The sequence below is a fragment of the Onychomys torridus genome, chromosome 5, assembly GCF_903995425.1.
Source record: "Onychomys torridus chromosome 5, mOncTor1.1, whole genome shotgun sequence".
NCBI classification, from domain to species: Eukaryota; Metazoa; Chordata; class Mammalia; order Rodentia; family Cricetidae; genus Onychomys; species Onychomys torridus.
The window spans coordinates 85,518,847-85,540,535 of NC_050447.1; the positions used below are offsets into that span (position 1 = coordinate 85,518,847).

The 21,689-nt window shown below is 42.8% G+C and overlaps 1 protein-coding gene across 4 annotated transcripts in view; it reads right to left on the reverse strand.

Moving 5' to 3' along the window:
- Window positions 1-21,689, reverse strand: part of Mpp7 (membrane palmitoylated protein 7) — a 217,419-nt gene that overhangs the window by 155,585 nt on the left and 40,145 nt on the right. The gene's annotated exons all lie outside the window — the stretch shown is intronic.

Genomic DNA, 21,689 nt, shown 5'->3' on the forward strand with positions numbered 1-21,689 from the left:
TGTTGATATTCTTTGAATGATCGGTAAAACTCTGCTGTAAATCCATCTGGTCTTCTCTTCCTCTTCCTCCTCCTCCTCCTCCTCCTCCTCCTCCTCCTCCTCCTTTAATTAAAAAGCTTTTTTATTGCTATTTCAATCTCATTTGTTATAGATCTCTTTAGATTGTTCACTTCTTGGTTTCATTTTGGTGATTTAGCTACCTCTAAAAATCATCCACTTCTTCTAGATTTTCCAATTTCATTGAGAACAAGTTTTCAAAATACTCCCTTATTCTGATTTTTTTTTTAAGTGTCTGTTGTAATATGCCCCTGTTCATTCCTAATTCCATTCATTTGGGTTCTCTCTTTTGGTTGGTTGGGCCAAGAATCTGTCAATTTTGTTTGTCTTCTCAAAGAACAGCTCTTGGATTTGCTGCTTCTTTGTATTGTTTTCTTTGTTTCTTTTTAGTTGGTTTGTCCTTGTTTTTCCAATTTTTTTAGTTACTTCATTAAACCATTTATTTGTGATATTTTGTTGTTGTTGTTGTTGTTGTTTTAATGTAGGCACTTAGAGCTATACATTTGCCTGGCAGGCCTGCTTTCAACATAGCCCAAAGGTTTTGTTGTGTTTTCATTTTCATTTTGTTTCAGAAAGTTTTTAATTTTCTTCTTGATTTCTTCTTTGATCTAGTCATTGTTTAGTAATGAGTTATTTAATCTCCATGAATTTACATATTTATTAGAGGTTTTTTTGGCTGTCAATTTTAAGTTTTATTGCCTTGTGGTCAGATAGTATAACACGTGCATCACAAGGAGTGACTGCAATCTTTTTGAAGTTTTAAAGGTTTTAAATGGGGTGTATTATCTCAGGATGTGGTCTGTTTTAGAAACGCTTCACTGTGCTGCTGAGTAGAATGCTTGTTCTTTAGTGTTTGGATAGAAAAATCTGTAAATATCTGTTCAGTCCTCTTGATGCATGATGATAATTAATTCTGATGTTTCTCTACTTTTTGTCCAGATGACCTGTCTATTAAAGAAAGTAGAGTATTGAAATTACCTACTATACATGGATTAATGTTAATCTGTGTCATTAATTCCAAGAGCAGATGTTTATGAAATTGGGTGCCCCCCCTGAGTTTGGTGCATATATGTTTAAGACAGCATTGAGTTCCTGGTTAATTATTCCCTTGATTAGAATGAAGCATCCCTCTTTATCTCTTCTGATCAGTTTTAGTTTGAAGTCTATTTCATAAGAGACTAGTGACATCTGTTTATTTCCTGGTCCCATTTCATTGGAGGACTTTTCTGTCCATCCTTTTACTCTAAGGCAGTGCCTAGCTTTAAAACTAGATGTGTTTCTTATAGACAGTAGATAGATGAGTTTTGTTTCTTGATGCATTCAGTCAGCCTGTCTCTTCTGATTGAAGAATTGATGCCTTTGATATTTAAAGTTATTACTGAAGTGTATGTGTCAAGGTGGTCATTGTGTTGTTGATTTTCAGTGGTATTGTTTATATTCTCAGTGGTATTTTCTGTTTTGATAATTATGGTTTTGTATTTATTACCACAGTCTCTCTGCTATGTTCCTTCCTTTCTTCAGCTTGAATAATGCTTTCTGTATCCTCCTTAGGTTTGGTTTGTTGTTTGTAAAAGTTTTAGGCTATTTAAGTCAAAGAAAAAACTTCTTTCTCCTTCAATCATAGCAGATGGTTTTGCTAGGTATATTATTTTAGGTTGGCTGACACAGTCTTTTAGGATGTGGAATGCACTATTCCAGGCTCTTCTGGCTTTCAAAGTTTCCACTGAAAAATCAGCTGTTGATCTGATGGGTTTTCCTTTATATGTGACTTGCATTTTTTTCTCTTGAAGCTTTCCATACTTTCTTTGTTATGTACACTTAGTGTTTTAACTATGACATGCCATGGGGGATTTTCTTTTCTGGTTTTGTCTATTTGGTGTTCTGTGTGCTTCTTGTATCTGTATACATATGTCTTTTTATAATCTGGGGGAGTTTCCTTCTGTGATCTTGTTGAAGATCTGGTCTATGCCACTGACTTGGGAGTCTTCTCCCTCATCTATATGAATAATTCAAAGGTCTAGTTTTGTTTTTGTTTTTGTTTTTGTTTTTTCCCATGGTGTCCCCATTGCTTGTGGGTTCCTTCACTGTGTTTTCATTTTTATTTTTTCCATGTTCCTTGCTTATTTGGTCTGGATCCTCTATATCATCTTCAAGACAAGATATTCTGATATTCTGTCTGCTGTTTGATTTATGCTTTTTGAAGGCTTTCCTATGTGCGCTCTAGTTGAGTAATTGGGTTCTCAACCTCCCTAATGCCGTGACCCTTTAATACAACATCTCATGTTATGATTACCCGAACATAAAATGATTTTTGTTGCTACTTCATAACCATAATGTTGCCACTGTTATGAGTTATAATGTAAATATCTGATATGCAGGATGTCTGATATGTGACACCCATAGGGGTCTCAACTCACATGTTGAGAACTGCTGCTCTAGACCTTTCTGGGAAGGTCAATGGTAACATCAGTAAATGAGCTGTGTATGGATACTATGCCCACTCTTAGAAGATGTGAAGACTTACTAAGCAGTATTTTTCAATTTTCTGGCAATGTGTTAGAAAATCATACATAAATAAGATTCATCCAAAGCACAGTATAGAACCACCAGTTAAACATCCAACGTGAGTTTGCTAATGTGTTTTGTGATTTTTATCAGCCACATCAGGTTTTGAGGTGAACAGAAATGAATATCCACAACAAACTACAAAAACCATCTGCAGTTGTGTTAGCTCCAATGGCTCCATCTTTAAGCAAGACATAGAATAACAAATTGAAAGCCAACATAGCTATAAGAAAAAACAACTGTCCTATTGAGCCAAGAATTAAACACATTTGCAACTAATGGGGGAAGGGCTAAAATGTTGCATTAACAAGTAAGCTAATGCTGTTATGTAAGGATTCATGTGTTCCTGTGTTCCTGTGTTTGTGTTTGTGTGTGTGTGTGTGTGTGTGTGTGTGTGTGTGTGTGTGCTCGCACGTGTGCATGCATGTGTCCATGCAAGTCTAAGTGTATGGAACTAAAGATCAAGCCCAGGAAAGGACTCTAATGACCATATACTTCAATCCCATTAGTGATGTTATTTTTAAATTACTTGAAACAGTTTTTCCAATCTATTTTTAATTTTCATATATATATATCAAATACTTCAATTAAATATTGACTAGTATCATTCACAAAATCACAACCATACTGTCAATAATTTTTAAAAGTATAGAAAAGTCTGGAGACCAACGGTGTTGAGAACTGACTGTCTACATCAAGGCCTAGCAAACATCTTCTCTGAAGGGCCCTACAGTAAACACATAAGGTTTCCGGGTCTATCAGCCTCTGTTTCAACATGATGTGTGCAAGAATGTGACTGGGTCCCTACAATGCTTTCCCAAAACTCAAGGCCAGGTGGGCTGATGACCTTCTGTATCTTTTCATGCTTTCTGCTAATATCTTGCATATCTAAAAGGAGCATGTATTCCAGTAATGTTTTTATTAGTTATTATTCAAATACTCAAAGTTAACTTCTTTTCAATTATTCTTTGTGCTTTAGGATGCAAAATAATCTAGAAATCTCTAAGATATCATTGTTAACCATGAACAAAATTCCATTCCATTTTTCACTAGTCCAAGAATCTTTGATTCTCTCATAACAGACATGTGTTGGCCTTAAGTCCTGAGAAGTCCTGAAAAATAGCGCTAAGTCAAAACACTGAATATCTCTATCATCCCCAACTCCTAAAGCAGGACTATAGGCTGTTTCCCCTCTCAACAAGACTGACTGGGAGCCATGGCTCACGGCCACCACTCAGAAACAGAGAGTAATACCATTTAGCATGAACCCAGGAAAACATCTAAATTCAAAGAGCAAAGCACACACACAGCGTGCCTCATTTTCTTCATGGTGAGCCATCAGGACTTAATGCCAAGGAAATTTCTAGACATGCTCAGATCTGGCAAAGTGCCAGGATGCTGTGAGAACAAAGTGCTCTATGCCACCAAAACCCAAACATCCAAGTTTTTAAGCAACCCTTTCAAGCTACACAACATTAAAGCGTCTCACATTTCACAAACTCAACAAGGACCAATTGTTACGGCATGTGAGACCAGCATGTGTTTACTGTACGGTCCTTCACAAAAAATGTTTGCTAGTTCCCACAAATAGCGAGACAAAGGCCAGAGTCACAGAAAGGAAGAATCCCAGGGAGGAACCACGAGCCTTTGGGATCACATGTGAAGGCCCGCCACTCTGACGTGGACTCTGCAGGCAGAAGTTGGGGGGCAGCCCCGCTCCTTCCTGGTACTTCAGTTCCATGTGGGTGCTGGGAACTGAACCCTAGTCCTGAATAAGAGCGACAACTACTGAGCCATCTCACTAGCCCCCAGCACTCTAACTTCTAAGTAATAAATTATTTGTCCTGTTTATACTATTATTTCTTTTAACTAATTAATATTATGTGGCTCAAGGAAATAGTTTCAAAAATATAACCTAAAGCTAAAACAAATGTTTATGAACAGATTTTTTTGTGTTTAATAATCTACAACAAAACCATACAAATTGGTTAGTTTTGGAAGTTTCTTAGGCAATACATGATACCTGTCAAAAAATAAGCATTCTGGGGCTGATGAGATGGCTTACTAGATAAAAGTGGCTGCCACTAAAGCCAGCCAATTTAAGTATGATCCCTGGAACCCACACAAAGGTACATAGAGAAAACCAACTTGATATAATCGTCCTCTGACCTCCACACACACACACCATGGCCTTCACATACACACATATGCATCATACAAGTGTGCACACGTGTACACACACCAATAATAAATAATTTAAAAATAAGCGTATTATGAGGTACGGATATGGCTCAGTAGATAAGCTGCTTGTCAAGCAGGCATGAAGGTGAGTTCATTAGGATCCCCAGAATCCACAGTAAAGTCTAGCAGGCATGGCAGCACCTATAACTCCAGTACCCTCAAGATCAAGAGGCAAGAGATCTCTGGACCTAGGTACTCAGCCAAATGACCTGGAAACAGAAAGCCCTGGCCTCAGCAAGAGATTTCTGTTGATAAAGTGCAGGGTGATCAAGGAAGGCGCCAGACATCAACTTTGAGCTTCACATATAGGTGCACACCTAAGCATCCACACACAAATGTGCCCACATACACAGGAATATGCATACAAACATGTATGTATCCACTACACATACCCAGGCAAAAACTAAAAACCAAACCAAATAAAAAAATTAGACAACATTTCTACCCAGTATGTGGTGTATACCTGTAATTCCTGTCTGGCCCCTATATCAAGTTCTAGGCCAGCCAACACGGCATAGTGAGATTCTTGTCAAAAACAAGTAAAAATAAAGAAGATTTCCAAAATCCAATCCTTGCTTTACAACTAGCATGTGACTCTGTCCCCAGAGTGCTTTCCAGAAACTCAAGGCCCGGTGGGCTGATGACCTTCTATAACTTCTCACCCTTTTATTCACCTGTATTTTTTCACCCTCAACACCAAAATTAATTGTATTTTCAAAATACTAAATGTAACACAAAACAGTCGTATTAATACCCGTTTGTGATATGTGTGTTTTGGGGGAATATCAAAAGCAGACAGTGATACAGTGGCATTTGTAGTCGAGAAGAATTGCTCATTCATAGCAAATACTTGTATTAACTGGGTTTTTCCATGATGATCTAGCCTCACACTTGGAAAAAAGTCCCCACTACCCCTTATAGGAACATATATCCATGGTTTTTATCATATTTTACTGATTGTGAAAGCTGAGAATAGATGGAAATAAGCCCTTGAGACCACTCAAATCCCCAACACTATAGTGTGGAGAAAAGCTGCCCACTAAGCCGAAGGGTAGATAGTCTTTTTTGTCTTGGCCCTTCGTGTTTGGGATCTTGAAGAAGCTCGCGAAGTCCACCAGACCCAAACAAAACCTTACCCTACATACCTTAAGATGGTTTTATCGATTGATGTTAACATTTAACCTTCGCTCACATTAGTTGCTGCAATCTATGGGCTCTATTCTGTAATGGTTTTAATTGACATGCCATGGCTCTAGATCCGAGGATTTTAGTTTCCAGAGTGAATCAAGAGACTAGAGAAGGAAAAAGTTAACATTTCCAGACTGGTGAAAACAGAGCAAAGATTAAGTTGCTATGGAAAGGAGCATGCCAGTCACTGTCCAAAAGCTACGGGAGTGTTTATCCAAAAGCACATTTCCCAGAACTACACAAAGTCACTGAGCCAACTCACAGTCACACTCTTACACCACCCTCTGTAACGACAGGACAGAATAATGACAGCACTGTGACAAATTTACTGTCCAAAAACTCCGGGACCGAGGAGCGAGCTGAGAGGTAGAGCACTTGCCTGGCATGTGCCCAGGCCTTCATTCCACCCCCAACGCCATGACAAAAAGAAAAAAGAAAGAGGAATCTGAGGGCCAGAAGAGGAACTTCCCTGCAATGGGGGAGGGGACGGGCGTCAAACAGTAATTTTTAAAAGTGTTTAAGACCATATGGAAGCCAGCTGTGAGTCACTTCCATGCATTTCTTGAGAGGAGACATGCCCACACAAGACAGAGGAAATGACACCAACCTTGAGCAGGAGCCGCTGCACCTGGCTGAGTGAGAAAATGCGGGCTGCAGGTGGCATCACCAGGACTCCTTCACCAAGCTCTTCAGAGACCCCACACACACCCCTCCTTGCTTCTAAATTTGCAAATCTGCATGTCTATTTCAAGAATCATATTTACTATGCATCTTTCCTACCAGAGCCCAAACCACAGATGGGCAGAGATTGTCTGTGTTTATTCACTACTTCCTTTCTGGTTAACTCCTAACAGTGATCAACAAAAAGGCGACTCCGTGAGTCATCTGCTGAGCGGATGGAAGGAACGGATGAGTGCTGGACCTCCTGCCCCCCTTAGCTGTGAGAACATACCATGCATCGGTGTGGGACATACCATTCACCATACCATTCATCCCCTCTCCAGGTGGGCTCAAACAGCTAACAGCATTTCCCAGACCAAATGTAGGACAGGCAAATTCTCTACTAATTAAAGGTATTGAGGTCAGCCTCTGTGCCCTCTGCTCTTTGACATTCCTGTCCCCTCTCCCGGTACTAAATGTCCCTGCAGGAGCCAGCCAACCTGCTGGATGCTTGTGCGTCATTACAGTTGTGTGCCATCACAGTGTGTGTGTTATCACAGTGTGTGTGTCATCACAGTGTGTGTGTCATCACAGTGTGTGTGCCATCACAGTGTGTGTCATCACAGTGTGTGTGTCATCACAGTGTGCGCCATCACAGTGTATGTGTGTCATCACAGTGTATGTGTGTCATCACAGTGTACGTGTGTCATCACAGTGTACGTGTGTCATCACAGTGTACGTGTGTCATCACAGTGTATGTGTGTCATCACAGTGTATGTGTGTCATCACAGTTGTGTGCCATCACAGTGTACGTGTGTCATCACAGTGTATGTGTGTCATCACAGTGTATGTGTGTCATCACAGTGTACGTGTGTCATCACAGTGTATGTGTGCCATCACAGTTGTGTGCCATCACAGTGTGTGTCATCACAGTTGTGTGTCATCAGTGTGTGTCATCACAGTGTGTGTCATCACAGTGTGCACCATCACAGTGTATGTGTGTCATCACAGTGTGCACCATCACAGTGTATGTGTGTCATCACAATGTGCGCCATCACAGTGTATGTGTGTCATCACAATGTGCGCCATCACAGTGTGTCATCACAGTTGTGTGTGTCATCAGTGTGTGTCATCACAGTGTGTGCCATCACAGTTGTGTGTGCCATCACAGTGTGCGCCATCACAGTGTGTGTGCCATCACAGTGTGTGTGCCATCACAGTGTGTGTGTCATCACAGTTGTGTGCGCCATCACAGTGTGTGTCATCACAGTGTGTGTCATCACAGTGTGTGTCATCACAGTGTGCACCATCACAGTGTGTGTCATCACAGTGTGTGTCATCACAGTGTGCACCATCACAGTGTGTCATCACAGTGTGTGTCATCACAGTGTGCACCATCACAGTGTGTGTCATCACAGTGTGTCTCATCACAGTGTGCACCATCACAGTGTATGTGCCATCATAGTGTGTGTGCCATCACAGTATGTGTGCCATCGCACAGTGGGACCAAATCTGTGCACAGCGTGGGCCTGAGTTCTCCCAAAAACATCCACTTGTCTGGGTTCTGGCACAATGAAAGGACCCGGTCCTTGCTCCCAGTGGAAGAAGTGTGGCCACCTCTCTAACCAGGCTTCTCTCCTCCCAAGGGGATGTTCCACTCCTCACCTGCCCCAGGCCACTCCCTGCCAAGACCTACGACCTCCTGACCTTTTTTCCTAATCAAAACAAAACTTGCTAAGGTTTTGAGTTTGAGCTTAAAATTTAATAAGCACCTGCTACACAGCAGTCTCCAAAGAACTCCGAAAAGGAAGTGGAACCAATGTGGTTTTCTCACTGATGACAACAGAACCACTATCTTTATATCCAAAACCTGACGACTGCCTGACATGACTCCCTATCCTTCCAAGGGCAACCTCTTTTGGAGTCATGCTTTGTAAAGTAGTCATGTGATGGTAATAGCAATTTACTCAGAAACACTTCGGCAGGGAGAGACCACAGGAACACGTATGTGGTAAAACGTCACAAACTCCGGGTCTCCACAAGGTGAATGGGTGTTCACTGTAGTCATGTTCTTCTTGTATTTCTGCATCTTAATACTTTTAACATGGATTCCATGTGTTTATGTGTGTTAGTGGGTACACTTGAGTATGCAGGTGCACAATGAAAGGCCAGCTTCAGTGTCGTTTCTCAGGAGCTGTCTACCCTTTTTTTTTTTTCAAGACAGGGTCTCTCACAAGCATAAAACTCACAAAATAGGATGAACTGCTTGCCAGTGAGCCCCAACGACCTGCCTCACCAACACTGGGATTACAAATGACCCTGTATTTTTAACCATGGTTCTGGAGATCCAACTCCAGCCCTCATGCTTGTGACAGCACTTTACCAACTAAGCCTTCTCCACGGCCTAAAAATCAAAAGACAACGACAAGAACCCATGTCTGCCCGTGTCCTGTATCTCAGAGCTCTGTGTCTCCTAACGCTCTAATTGGCAAACTTAATGAGCAATCCTCACACCAGGCCACCACGTCTCCAGCCCAGGCTGCTGCAGAACCACCTTTCCCAGACAGCTGTATGATCACATGACTGCTCTAAATAAAACCAGATGATGACTCCAGAGCACTTTCATGATAGAGTTTAAAGGCCTTAAAATGCAAGCTTTTGGGTTAATTTTAAGCTCATTTTCAAATGTCACACGGATACCTCCCTCAGAGTGCTTCCCACATCCCTGGGTGTGCTGGGCCATTCCGCCCCTCAGGGCCTCTGCTCACCAGAGCTCTCACTATTCCACAATGTGGCTTTAATTGCACATACACACGCCTCAGCCTAATGACAGGCAGTATGAGCAGACGGGATCACCGCAATGGAAAACAAGCTTCAATAGAAATAGTCTGTTCCCAAAGCCGATTACAGCCACCCAGCAATTCCTTTCTGCACCAGCAGAGGGCACCCTGATTTTATTTATCAAAAAGAAAATGCACCCTTAAGGACAGCAAATGTCACACCCTTCAGGTGAAATGTTAAAACCTGCAAGAAAACATATTTATAATAAATGAAGGGTTTTTAAATAACTATTCAATGCGGACCTGATGTGGGCAAACATCTCTTACTTAGAAAAGAGGCGGGGGTGGGGAGGATCACAGAGGAAGAATCACTCCACTCCAGTGCCAGCTCTAGTGCAGCATTTGTGGTTAGTGCCGTGCCAGCATCCATCAGAGGAGATTCCTTCTGCAGTGGGCCCTGGGGTCTACAGTGCAGACCCCATGACTCTCTTGGGGGAGAGAATAAGAAAAGGTGAATGGCGTGGCCCTGAATGGGACAGCTGTGGTCACCCATCGGCTCAGGGAACACTGTGGAAGACGGAGTGGAAAAAACATCAGAAGAGGTAGGATGATGGGCAGAGGCGGAGCAGAAAGATGTCTCCCGGGCAGGACACAGCCAGGGCATTCAGGAACGCACTGCAGCTACAGATATGAGCACAGGGTCAGGCCCCACAGCATTCCACCCTGAACTGGGGAGAGGGCATGAGGCACCCCTCTTCCTGAGGAACTACTGGCAGTTGAGGGTTGTTGGGGAGGGTGTTACTCGTTCAGGGGTGCAGCCACTTAGAAGTTACCCTTGTTCCAGGAAATAACCCCGACCTATACTCGATCAAGAATTCTAACTAGACTCACAAAAAGAAGCCATGAAAACAGCGGGGATTGATGAGGAAAAGGCTCCAGAGGGAGAGAAGGCAGCGGAGAGTGACTGGAGGGAGAAATCACTAAAATTCCTCTCATAAATACATGGAACAACCCCTTCTAGTGGAAACCGGAAATACTCTTGGAACTGCTTCAGATCTGAACCTATTGATGGTAAAAGTTAAAAAGAAAAAGAAATAACTTGATAATATACTAACATTCTCAATGTGATTAGACTCTCTGGCCCAACAATTTAACTTGTAAGGAAGTTACCCCCAGAATTAATTGAGTAAGTCTACAAGGAGTCCATGGAGCTACACCAGACTGCAACAGAAGAACGTTCTGGTTTAAGCAGGGTGCTTCCATCAACCACGGAAGTGACAGAGCACCCTCCCCCTCCCCACTGTCACTCACACACTGGCTTTTCCTGCGCTCTTAGCCAGCTCCTCCTTCCTGACCAGGTCTGGTTTTGCTGGATCAAAGAGCAGCTAACAATTAAGTGACCGCGTTTTAGAACTGACCTTGAATCTTAACTGATATTGTCCAACACCGTTTCATTTGTGACTTACCATATGCATTGCTTATGGTTATGAAGCAATGAATAAATTCCCAATGAAGAACATCACACCATGCCAGGCATCTAGCAGAGACTATCCAACCTCAAAGATTTCATTATCTTAAAACCAATTCCACTTCTAGAATGCTTATCTGCAGGCAGATTTTATTCTGCCATTCTTTATAGACTCCAGTCCACTGCACCAAAGCATCCCCTGTGCACGTTCTAATCATGCCTAGATTCCATCCTCACCTGAAAAAGGAGGAGAGAGTAGTGAGCAGGAATGGAAACACCTAGCAGTAATGTAGCTGTCCGGGTGGTATAAAATGTCAGGCCTGCTAAAGCCTGAGCTGTAATAAGAGAAGCCAGCATTTTTCAAGCACACAGCCTCTCTCTCAAGGTCCTCCTTTTCTAGAAACTCCGCAATGGGACACTGTTCTGTTCTGTGAAGAAAGGTCTATCGGAATCGACAGGTGAACTAAACAGCTACCAGATAGGACTTGCCATTCCAACTTGACAAAAATCAACCCCTTCAGGTGGAAACTGAAAATACTCTTGGAACTGCTTCAGATCTGAACCTATTGATGGAACAGCAACCAACAGATAACCTCCCGAAAAGGGAGACCTCCATGTCCAATACACGGTTCAGACAAAACCAAAACAAACAATACCACTACCCATGTCACTCCAGTGTCCTGCATTGTGTGATATTTTGATCGTGTTCTGACAAATAAAGCTTGCTTGGAGTCAGAAGGTGGAGCTAGCCACTAGCTGACCAAAATTAACCACAGAGGTTTGGAGGACTGCAGACAGATAGGAGACAGGAAGTAGTAAGGCAGGACAGCCCTTTTGGAAGAAGGAACAGAAGAGGTAGAAGGTGACTAATGGCTGCTTCTCTGATTTTTCAGGCTCTTACCCCAATATCTGACCCCTGATTTTTTACTGATAAAGAATAATTAGCTAAGTCTTCAATCCTGAGTTGCTACAGAAAAATGCTCATCCGAATTTCTGTCAAATTCAAAATGGTTTTTATTTTGGTTAAGCTAACAGGGGGAAATGATTGACATAGCAAACAGAGTTGCCAGCCCCACCCCCAAAAACTGACTTAGTATTTAAGACTACAATTGTAGTTTTAAAGGTGGCTGAGAATGCTCCTGTGGGTAATCAGACTGATGAAGAATCATGAAACTAAACAAGGAAAGAAATGAAGGAATAGAATTAAAATAAGAAAAAAATTACATTAAAAAAAAGGAGGCGGAGAGAGGGGAAGAGGAGTTGGAAGATCTCTTGATTTCCACAGCATTAACAGCAGAACCAGGGTCAGGAGTTGGATGAATCAGAAGATGGAAACAAAGCTGTGCCTCCTCCGCTATTTCAACACCAAGGAGAGCTGGCAACTCACCCTGAAGAAACACTCACTGATACTTGCTTCCACTTCCTAGGTCTACATGATGACTCATACCAAAAACTCACCTTACTTACGCTCACCATTGCACAAGTGACTGCTCCCATCGCCTGCCCACCTCCACAAGGGGATGAGGCTCTAGGCATTATGGGAATTCTCTTCAATTGCACCACAATATTCTCCTTAAAGTGGCAGTGTGATGGTGCATGACTCTGCTATCTCCTACACCTGAGCACACTCATGTCACAATTGAGTCAAGATGTCTAAGAGAAAAATCTCAGTTGTAGGAGCCAAAAATGAGGCTAAACAGAACAGACTCCTGAACCAACTCCTTAAAAATAAACCACTATCGACAAGGCAGGGGAAAGACTGCTCAATTGGTGGTGCACGCCTTTAATCCCAGCACTCGGGAGGCAGAGGCAGAGGGATCTCTATGAGTTCGAGGCCAGCCTGGGCTACCAAGTGAGTTCCAGGAAAGGCTCAAAACTACACAGAGAAACCCTGTCTCGAAAAAATAAATAAATAAATAAATAAATAAATAAATAAATAAATAAATAAATAAAAATGAAAACATTGTCATTCAGGAAGAAATAACAATGTTAGGGCAAACCATTTGGTGGCAGAGGAATTACTTGGAACCACCGTGCTTCTGCTCTGAGCATTAATGTTTTGGCAATGCAGCCAATGAAGAGGTCTGAATCATCGTGAGATAATGTTGATCTTATCACCTTTAAGAGCAAGGAATCCAAGATAGAATTAGACAGTAAACAAAAAGATGAGAAATACTTCAAACCTATCAGGCAGAATCAGCCCAAGTGCAAATAAGAAATATTACACAAGCAACCACAAAATAGGCTCATTTTGGTGTAAGAGGGGTGGATTATATTATATTCTGCTATCTGAGCTCTAGACAGGACTCATAATCACAGGAAACAAGGTGAAACTCACTTCTTAATCATCTCCAGCGGAGAGAGAGCTGGCTGGCAATCAAGCAGCCTGCCCAGACATCCACTCAACCTGATGGTGACCTCAGGGAGAGGAACCAAATGGACCAAGAAGGAAACTCATCCAACACCAAGGGGAAAACTACCAAGCCCTGCCAGGCCAGGGCTGTGTGTCACGGCTCTGAGCGCAGTTATAAATGATGGGGGAGGAAGGATTCCAGTAGCACACTGGAAACTTATAATAATCACAAACGCACCCAGCTTTTCTGTTATTCAGGAGTTGTCATAAAATGGAAAGTAGAAACTGTCCAGTTTTTAGCCACTTTCCATGTCCTCTAAATTTCTTGTGCTTGTTCTAACACAGTTAGAAGGTATCCGGGGGCGGGGAATGTTTACGATGGAGACCTGAGTCCCTCCTAGACTCCCAATTACAGTGCTTAGTGGCACACACTGGCAATGTGGCCCGGGAGCACTCTGGTGCACATGCTTGAGCAGCTGTGCCTAAGACGCCAGTACTGAAGGGGTTAAGGCAGAAGGAGAGGGTGACAAGCGTGAGTGACATCCAGGCCAGAGCACTGCGCCTCGAAGTCAACTCTCTGACTGAACAGGCCTTCCTTTGGAGGGTTAAAAAGTTCTGGAAACGCTGCTCTCTGCAGGTCCACAGCACAGTTTTCTTTGCTCTGACCATCACAGGGCTGGGCCAAGCAGGTCAGCTAGGCAAAAGGACATCTTGGACTATGGTGCAACTTGGGCAGGGGGAGTGTGTAGGGGGGTGGGAACAAGGGTGCCATGGGGCAGTGGTGGTTTAAGACAAGGGAGGAGAGTGAGTGATGCAGGGAGCTGGGAAAAAATAGGACCAAAGGCGGGGTGTAGTGGATAGCCATTCCAGCCTTGGCCTGGAAGTTCCAACCCCCATTGAGGCTTCGGTAATGGTTGCGGGGCGGAGGAGGAAGCGGAAGACACAGGATCGAGAGGAGAGGCCTCTCTTGGTTCTGGGACCATGGACGCTGGAGGTAGACTGCGCCATACCTTTGCCAGACCCTGCAACCTATCCCTTCATTTGTAAGTTACCACACAAAATAAACCTCCCTTTTAACTACATGGAGTGGCCTTAATAATTTCACCAATAGCGGGGTTATTTCCAGGAGACAGACCTCTGTTGCTGTGGTTAAGCCACTGAGGACAGTGGCTTCCAACACACTGTCAACTGCCAATACCACTTACACACTTAGTTGGCCTTAAAAAAAACTGGAGAATCTAAGGACACACAAATCCATGTAGGAAGATAGAGACGACAGCCAGGTCTCTACTTCTAAACTATCTACAATGGATACAATTTGCATCACGTGTAAGCAGCCTTACTAAACTGCAATACCAAGCAGTTGACAGCAGGGGAAGGGGTAGAGCCAACCTAGAATAAACCAAGCAAGGGTCCAAGGCATGGGTGAATGCAAGTGGACATGGAGAAAACTTAGAGATAAAGTGGGACTAAATTTTCAACACTATTTTCCACATTTTTTTTTTTATTTTGCAGTGATTTCACATCACAGATAACCAAAAAAGCAGACAACTCTCCACACTATTCCAACCTTTCAAAAACAAACAAAAAGCCATATACACTGACTGTGACACAGTATATCACAGACCTCAAGGTCTATTTAACCCACTAGTATAGATGTATATCAATATCTGTCTCTTCCATTAGACTAAAACTTCCTTTAAAACAAACAATAATTCCCTTTCACAGTGCCTGGCATAGAGATTCTCATTAAACACACACTGACTGGACACATCCGCCCACAATTATGCAGTAAACACAAGGTGGTCCTCGGGAATCATAGGAATGTCAGAGAACGCCCAGTCCCCTAGGAAGGGATTCTACAGATCCCTCACAGGATCCCACTGGGTGACTGCGGCAGGTTGTGGAAGGGCATATATGAGCTAAGGCTAGGTTTTCCCTCCCCTCAAAACCCCCAAACAAACAAACATACAAAAATAACCACACAGAGGCGACAGCAGTGGAATCTTTGGAATGTTAAAAAGCAAGGAGGACAGTTCACTGTCTCATGGCATGCCACAAACTATCAATAATATCACTTCTTATCTGGCACCCTGAAGGTAAGTGTGAGCTTCATTAAACAAATCAATTACATTGTAATTATATTCTGTGATTTTAAATCTGAAACAAAAATCTACTAGAGAAGATAAAGAATTTACATAAAACTCCAAAGAAAACATCGCTTATTTTTATAGAAACTAAAGCTTATTTCCATTAGCTTATTAACATTTTCTTTACATCAGGTTGTGTAAAGAACAAGATACAATCAACAACAGACCTCATGAACATCAGAAAATAAACATGGAAAATCATTTGTATATGCAGTCAGAGGTTTTTAATGGGTCCCTACTTCCTATTGATTCATTACATAAATGTGTTTCAGGGCTAGATGTTGGCAGAGTGCTTGCCTAGCATGCATGAAGCCTGTGGTCCCCTCCCACACCACATAAACTGGTATGTGTGGTGGTGCACCTTGTAATCCCCCAAGCCTGAGAAGAGGAGAAAGGGAAATCAAAGGTTCGATGTCAACCTAAGCTACATGAAATCCCGCTTTAAAAAAAAAAAAAAAAAAAAAAATTAAAATAAAATAAATGTGTTTCACAATAGAGCAATAGATTCAAAATCAAATGCAACTACTCATCAGGCCTTTAATGTTTTCCTTCAAACAGATGTTTTGTTAGTCTTAAAAATCCTTCTGCAGTCCACATCTAATGGGACCAGCTTTAAAAGTGACATTTCCCAAGTTGGATTTTTGCACTGAATTACTGAAAGTCATTAAAGAATAGAACCTACACAGTTCCTGAAGCTTTGAAGTCCACGAGGGTACTGAGTCAGCAGCAATGTCCAGGGTGAAGAGGTTAAATGTGTTAGTTCTATGACATCAGTTAATGAAGGAATCTGATTCAGAGCTAGCAAGCATTCACATGAAAGCTTCTCCATGAATGAAAAAAAAAGGAAGATTTGAATCCTTTTTTTTTTTTTCAAAACAAGCTTCGTATGTCTTACCAATGTAGCTACCCTATCAGTACACATTAGTATGCAGTACTTATATAGAAGCTTATTTGCTTTGAAGTATTCATTTATCACAGCAAACTCTAAACTCACTAGACTTTAATTAATGTTAATTAATTAATGGAGTCCTTCCAAGGACTCCAGGGAATGGTATTATCTTGGTTCTTTTCCTATTGCTGTGCTGAGACACCATGACCAAGGCAACTTATAGAAAACAGTCTACAGAGGCTTACAGTTTCAGAGGTTGAGTCAATGGCCATCATGGCAGAGAGCACAGCAGCAGACAGGCAGACATGGTGTTGGAGCGGTAACTGAGAGCTTACATCTTGAGAGAGAGAAAGAGCGAGCTAACTGGGAATGGTGTGGGCTTTTAAAACCTCAAAGGCCACTCCCAGTGACACACCTTCTCCAACAAGGCCCGACCTCCTAATATTCCCAAACAGTTCCACCATCTGGGGACCAAGCATTCCAATAGGAACCTATGAGGGCTGTTCTCATTCAAACAACCACAGCTATCCAAATACTCAGCTACTGCCTTCTGGTGATGCATTTGATATCGAACTCAGGGATTTATTCATCTCCTGGATAGAAGTTGTCTCCTTACAATCTTACTTGTCATCAGCAAGCTAACCAAAAGCGCTATTTTATAAGTAAACCATTTTAAATTTTCCTTTCTCCATTGCAGGTTCCTAACATGGCATCCAAAGTTCCTTGGCAGACTGGCAAGTTAGAAGATTTTTGAATTCCATGATGTATTTAGGTTGTAGAGTGACCCTGTGGCCCTGCAGCCAGTTTCATAACTCAGTGTGATTAGAATGTGACTCACAAAAGAATTCTTGTTTTGTCCTTGCAACCTTGAAAAACTGATCTCCTCCACAGCATGAGACAACCATGTTTAGGGGTGCTGGAGTGTTCGCTTGGTGCCACTGCCTCATTTAATAACATCCCATGTGAAACAGGGGAGTGGGTTGAAAAGAGAATTCACTACAGCCTCAAGTTCCCACGTGAAGTCATCTTTTCCTTACAGTTATTAATGGCAAACTTAATTGTAGGCTTCTAGGCTTGCCCTCTTAGCCTATGCTTTCAAGTTCTAATCCACAAACATCGTTGCGTGCCAGGAAATCAACCATGTCTACCTTGAAGCATGTAAAAAAGAAAGCAGGTAACTTTAAGTATTTCAGTTTCTCAACATAGATGTTTCAAATATTTTCAGGTTACCTTTATTTTAGGAAGGTGGGAAAAAGTTCCATGAGGAGCAGGGGAGGCTGGGTCCAGTAGACAGCTCAGCAGGTAGACCAGCTGCTGTCTCCACTGTGGGAAGAACTAATGCCTGAGTATCACCCTTCACCCTCCACACCCCTGCTGTCACGTTCCAATCACACAAAGCTGGGAAACTAGCTGTGTACACACATAACACACTCGGAAAAAGTAATAATTGTTATAAAGGCTACAAGATGCTTAAGATGCCTGACCATCTGAGTTCAGTCCCTTAGACCCACATGGTAGGAGAGAGACAACTGTCATGAGTTGTCTTAACACCACACACACACACACACACACACACACACACACACACACACCACACACCACACACACACACACACCACACACCACACACCACACCACACACCACACACACACACACACACCACACCACACACACACCACACCACACACACACCACACACACACCACACACACACCACACCACACCACACACACACCACACACACACACACCACACCACACACACACCACACCACACACACACCACACCACACCACACACACACACACCACACACACACACACACACACACCACACCACACCACACCACACCACACCACACACCACAAATGGTTTTTGTTGTTCTTTTTGTTTTAACTTTACAGGGGCTACTCTGTAAGCAAAACAGAAAGTGCAGGAAAAAAAATACGTTAAATTTTCTTGAACATAATAAATTGTAAAACGGTAGTAAATTATTTTTTTTTAAAAAGCTACATTCACTAAATTACCAAATCAAGAATATTTGGGGAAATTACTTTTCTAAAGCTTCAGAGGTAATAATCCCATTAAATTTAATTGGGCTCAGTGATTTGCTTTTAGAAACAAATACATTTTTCTTAGGAAAATATCACTATAAAATTGCATCCAAATCAGACTGACTAATTGTTATATCAAATGCCAAACACACATAAATATTACACGTAAGAAAATTAATAAAATCAATTTACTGCTCTAACACATGACACGGCATCATTGCATTACCCGTGGTGATGGAGGAGGAAAAGACAGACCAAAAAAACCCCTGTGTTCAGCTCACACCTTGCCCAGACGGGAGGGTAAGGCAGGAAGAACAGAAGTTCTGGACCAGCCAGAGCAGTGTAGTCAGAACTCATCTTGACAAAATAAAGGACCAGAATGTGGCAGACCTGGAGCTCTTGCCTCGTATTCTGGGGTTCAAATCCTTCCCTCTGGGAAAGGGACAACTAGAGTTTCAGCCGGCAAAGCAGAGGGCTTTTTCCGCCATGACCCCGGGTGGGGGCGGGGGAGGGGGGGAAGGGGTGCTGCAGCCGGAGGAGCATTTTCTCAAGAGGCTCACAGATCCTATGCAAACCAAGGGGAACTAAAGAGCTGGAACGTGAGCAGAACCATGAGAAAGGAAAATACAGGAATCCAGGGTCCAACAAAATCTGAGGACACTTTACATCCCACCAGATTTTATATGCAACCCAAGGGACCCAGGAGACACCTGGGAAACTACCACTGAAAGAGGAGCATGCAAATAAGCTGGACTGAAACAGCCTGACTGACTCCTGCTCGTGGGATCTAGGTGGCTCCTCTGGTCTGACCATGTGCAAGAAGCTAGAGAAATCCTACAGAGGGTTGCATTGACAGAGCCTCTAGAGTGTCCAGTATTTGACCAACAATCACTAGACAGATCAAGAAACAGAACCAATAGGAGACAAAGCAACAGCAGAAATAATTTCAGGGGCTGCAGAGAGAGGGCCGAACACAGGAGAGTGCTGGTTCCCCTCGCAGAGGATTGCTTTGGTTCCCAGCACACAGGCTGGTTGGCTCACAACTGCCCACAACTCCAGCTCTCCTGGTCTCTGAGGGCGCCCACACACGAATGCACAGACACACAGAAAGACATAAATAAAAATAAACCCTTTTTAGAAAGAAAGGAAATTAATTCACTGGTGATCCGGATACTAGAAGTCACCTGATGTAAACATTATTAATCACAGTTAGAGATGATACTGATTAAAATTCCAAACACAAAGGAAAACTTCCTGAGGACCTACATTACCCTGATGAATCCAATGAACAGGTAAAACTGACAACTCTTAGAGCGCCTGTCAATCAACAGAGCTGCACTCACTAGCATCCATCCCCTGCTTAATGGAGACAATAATGTCTCTCTCATAGTGTCACTGCAATTAAATGTCTTCCATGTAGTGGCCTACAGTAACTGTCAACCAGCCTTAAGTCACCTGTGATTGCCAATGAACATGACATCGGAATCATCCAGCTCCGGGATCAAGTTGGAGTCTACTTTGCTAGCAATGCAGCAGAATCCCACTGTTATCACATCTAAAAAAAGGACCAAGTGGGAAGAACCAGGTCTATTTTTGTTATGTTTTCAATCACCAGCAATATATTCTGAGTCTACCAATGCATTTCAGAGAAGCTATTTTAAAAAACAGAGAAAAGTGTTTACTGGTGTGTACCCTGCCTCCTTTCCCTTTACAATGGCAGCTCATGGGGATACACATAAGATGGTAGCTGGGCTTCTTTTGACGGGCACTCTGCCTCAACCGCCCAGGTCTTGAGTTCAGCACACTCTGGAGATCCACCCAAGAACTCTCCCTAGTGGCTTGGGAAGGCTGGTAGAAAGCTAAACCTCTGATGCAAAGGGAAATGTGAGTCTGCGTCTCCTTCACAGGATGTCTGAGCACCTGTAAGTCAGATGCAATTATAAAACGTTTCACAGAACATCCACAGCTCTGCAGCCTTGCATCTTCAGGCTGAATGGAACAGCTGCCTTGAGCTACAGCAGCTACAGCAGCAACAGCTCCCGGGTTGGAGAAAGCAGAAAAGTGATGTCATGGGGCCAGGAAAGGCAGGGCTACTTGCATCTTCTTGAGAAGAGTATTCAGAAAACAACTGTTCTTTTCAGATTCAGGGGGTGACTGCTATGGAAGAAATACAACCTCCAACCTCATGTCCCTTCTACTTACTGGATCTTAGAAGTTCTCCAGAGCTACATTTTCTATCAGTGTTGATGTAAGGATCAATCAATTGGGCTCGGGACCCAAATTAAAAAAAAAAAAAAAATACAAAAACAAAAAAGAAAAAAATATATATAAAATTAGCACTGAGTTCTTTCCACTTCTCAGAACATGGTCATAGAGCAGCCGGGAGGACTGGGAAGGACCCTGGAGATGGGAATCTGTAGATGGGAAATGATGGGAGGAGAGGGTGGATGCACAAGGCTGCCCAGCTTGGCATCAGGGAGACGACCTGCAGATGAAGGAGTAAAATGGCCACTGGGTAGGGAAGGGCAGTAAGTACGGGAACTGGGAGGCCGTGGCTTCAGCAATCAGGTAGGTAGCATGCTCATATCTAGGAGGGGATCCTTTGGGGCCACGGCTGTGGGCCCATAGTCAGAGGCAAGACTCCATCTCCAGAAAAGAAATTGAGACCAACAGTCCAAGAACCTAGATAGAAACTCCATCCTAAGTTCTGGGACATGGGGTGAAGACGAAGTGAGGCACCATGGCCCAGGTGGCCTGGCCTCAGTACTCCAGGCAGATTAGCTGCATAATTCCCCAGGATGGCAAACTCCACACATGCTCAAATACTTTCCTCAAACGGTCTAGTGTTTGCACAGGGCCCACACACACCCTCCGGTGCATGCTAATCATCTCTGGGTCACTCATAATACCTGATAGAAGAGAAACACTATGAAAATTGTTGTTGTTCTGTATTGTTTAGGAAATAACAGCAAGCAAAACAAGGACTGCATACGTTCAATACAGACACTTTTCTTTCTTTCTTTTTTTTTTCAAGATGTTGTTGGAATTTTATTTTTTCTAAAAAAAAAATCCAGAATGGATGAAAAGAATCATCAAGGATATAGGTGCCAGACATAGACCAGCCAAGAGGATATAGCTAGAAACATATGCTTTAGGACCACGAGAGACTTCACAGTTATGAAGTTATGGCTAACACAGCTGTTATCCATTGACCTAGCTTCTACACCTACAAACCATGGCACAGGTAGCTTAGTCTTGCAAGGCCTCAGTTGAAGGACCACCCA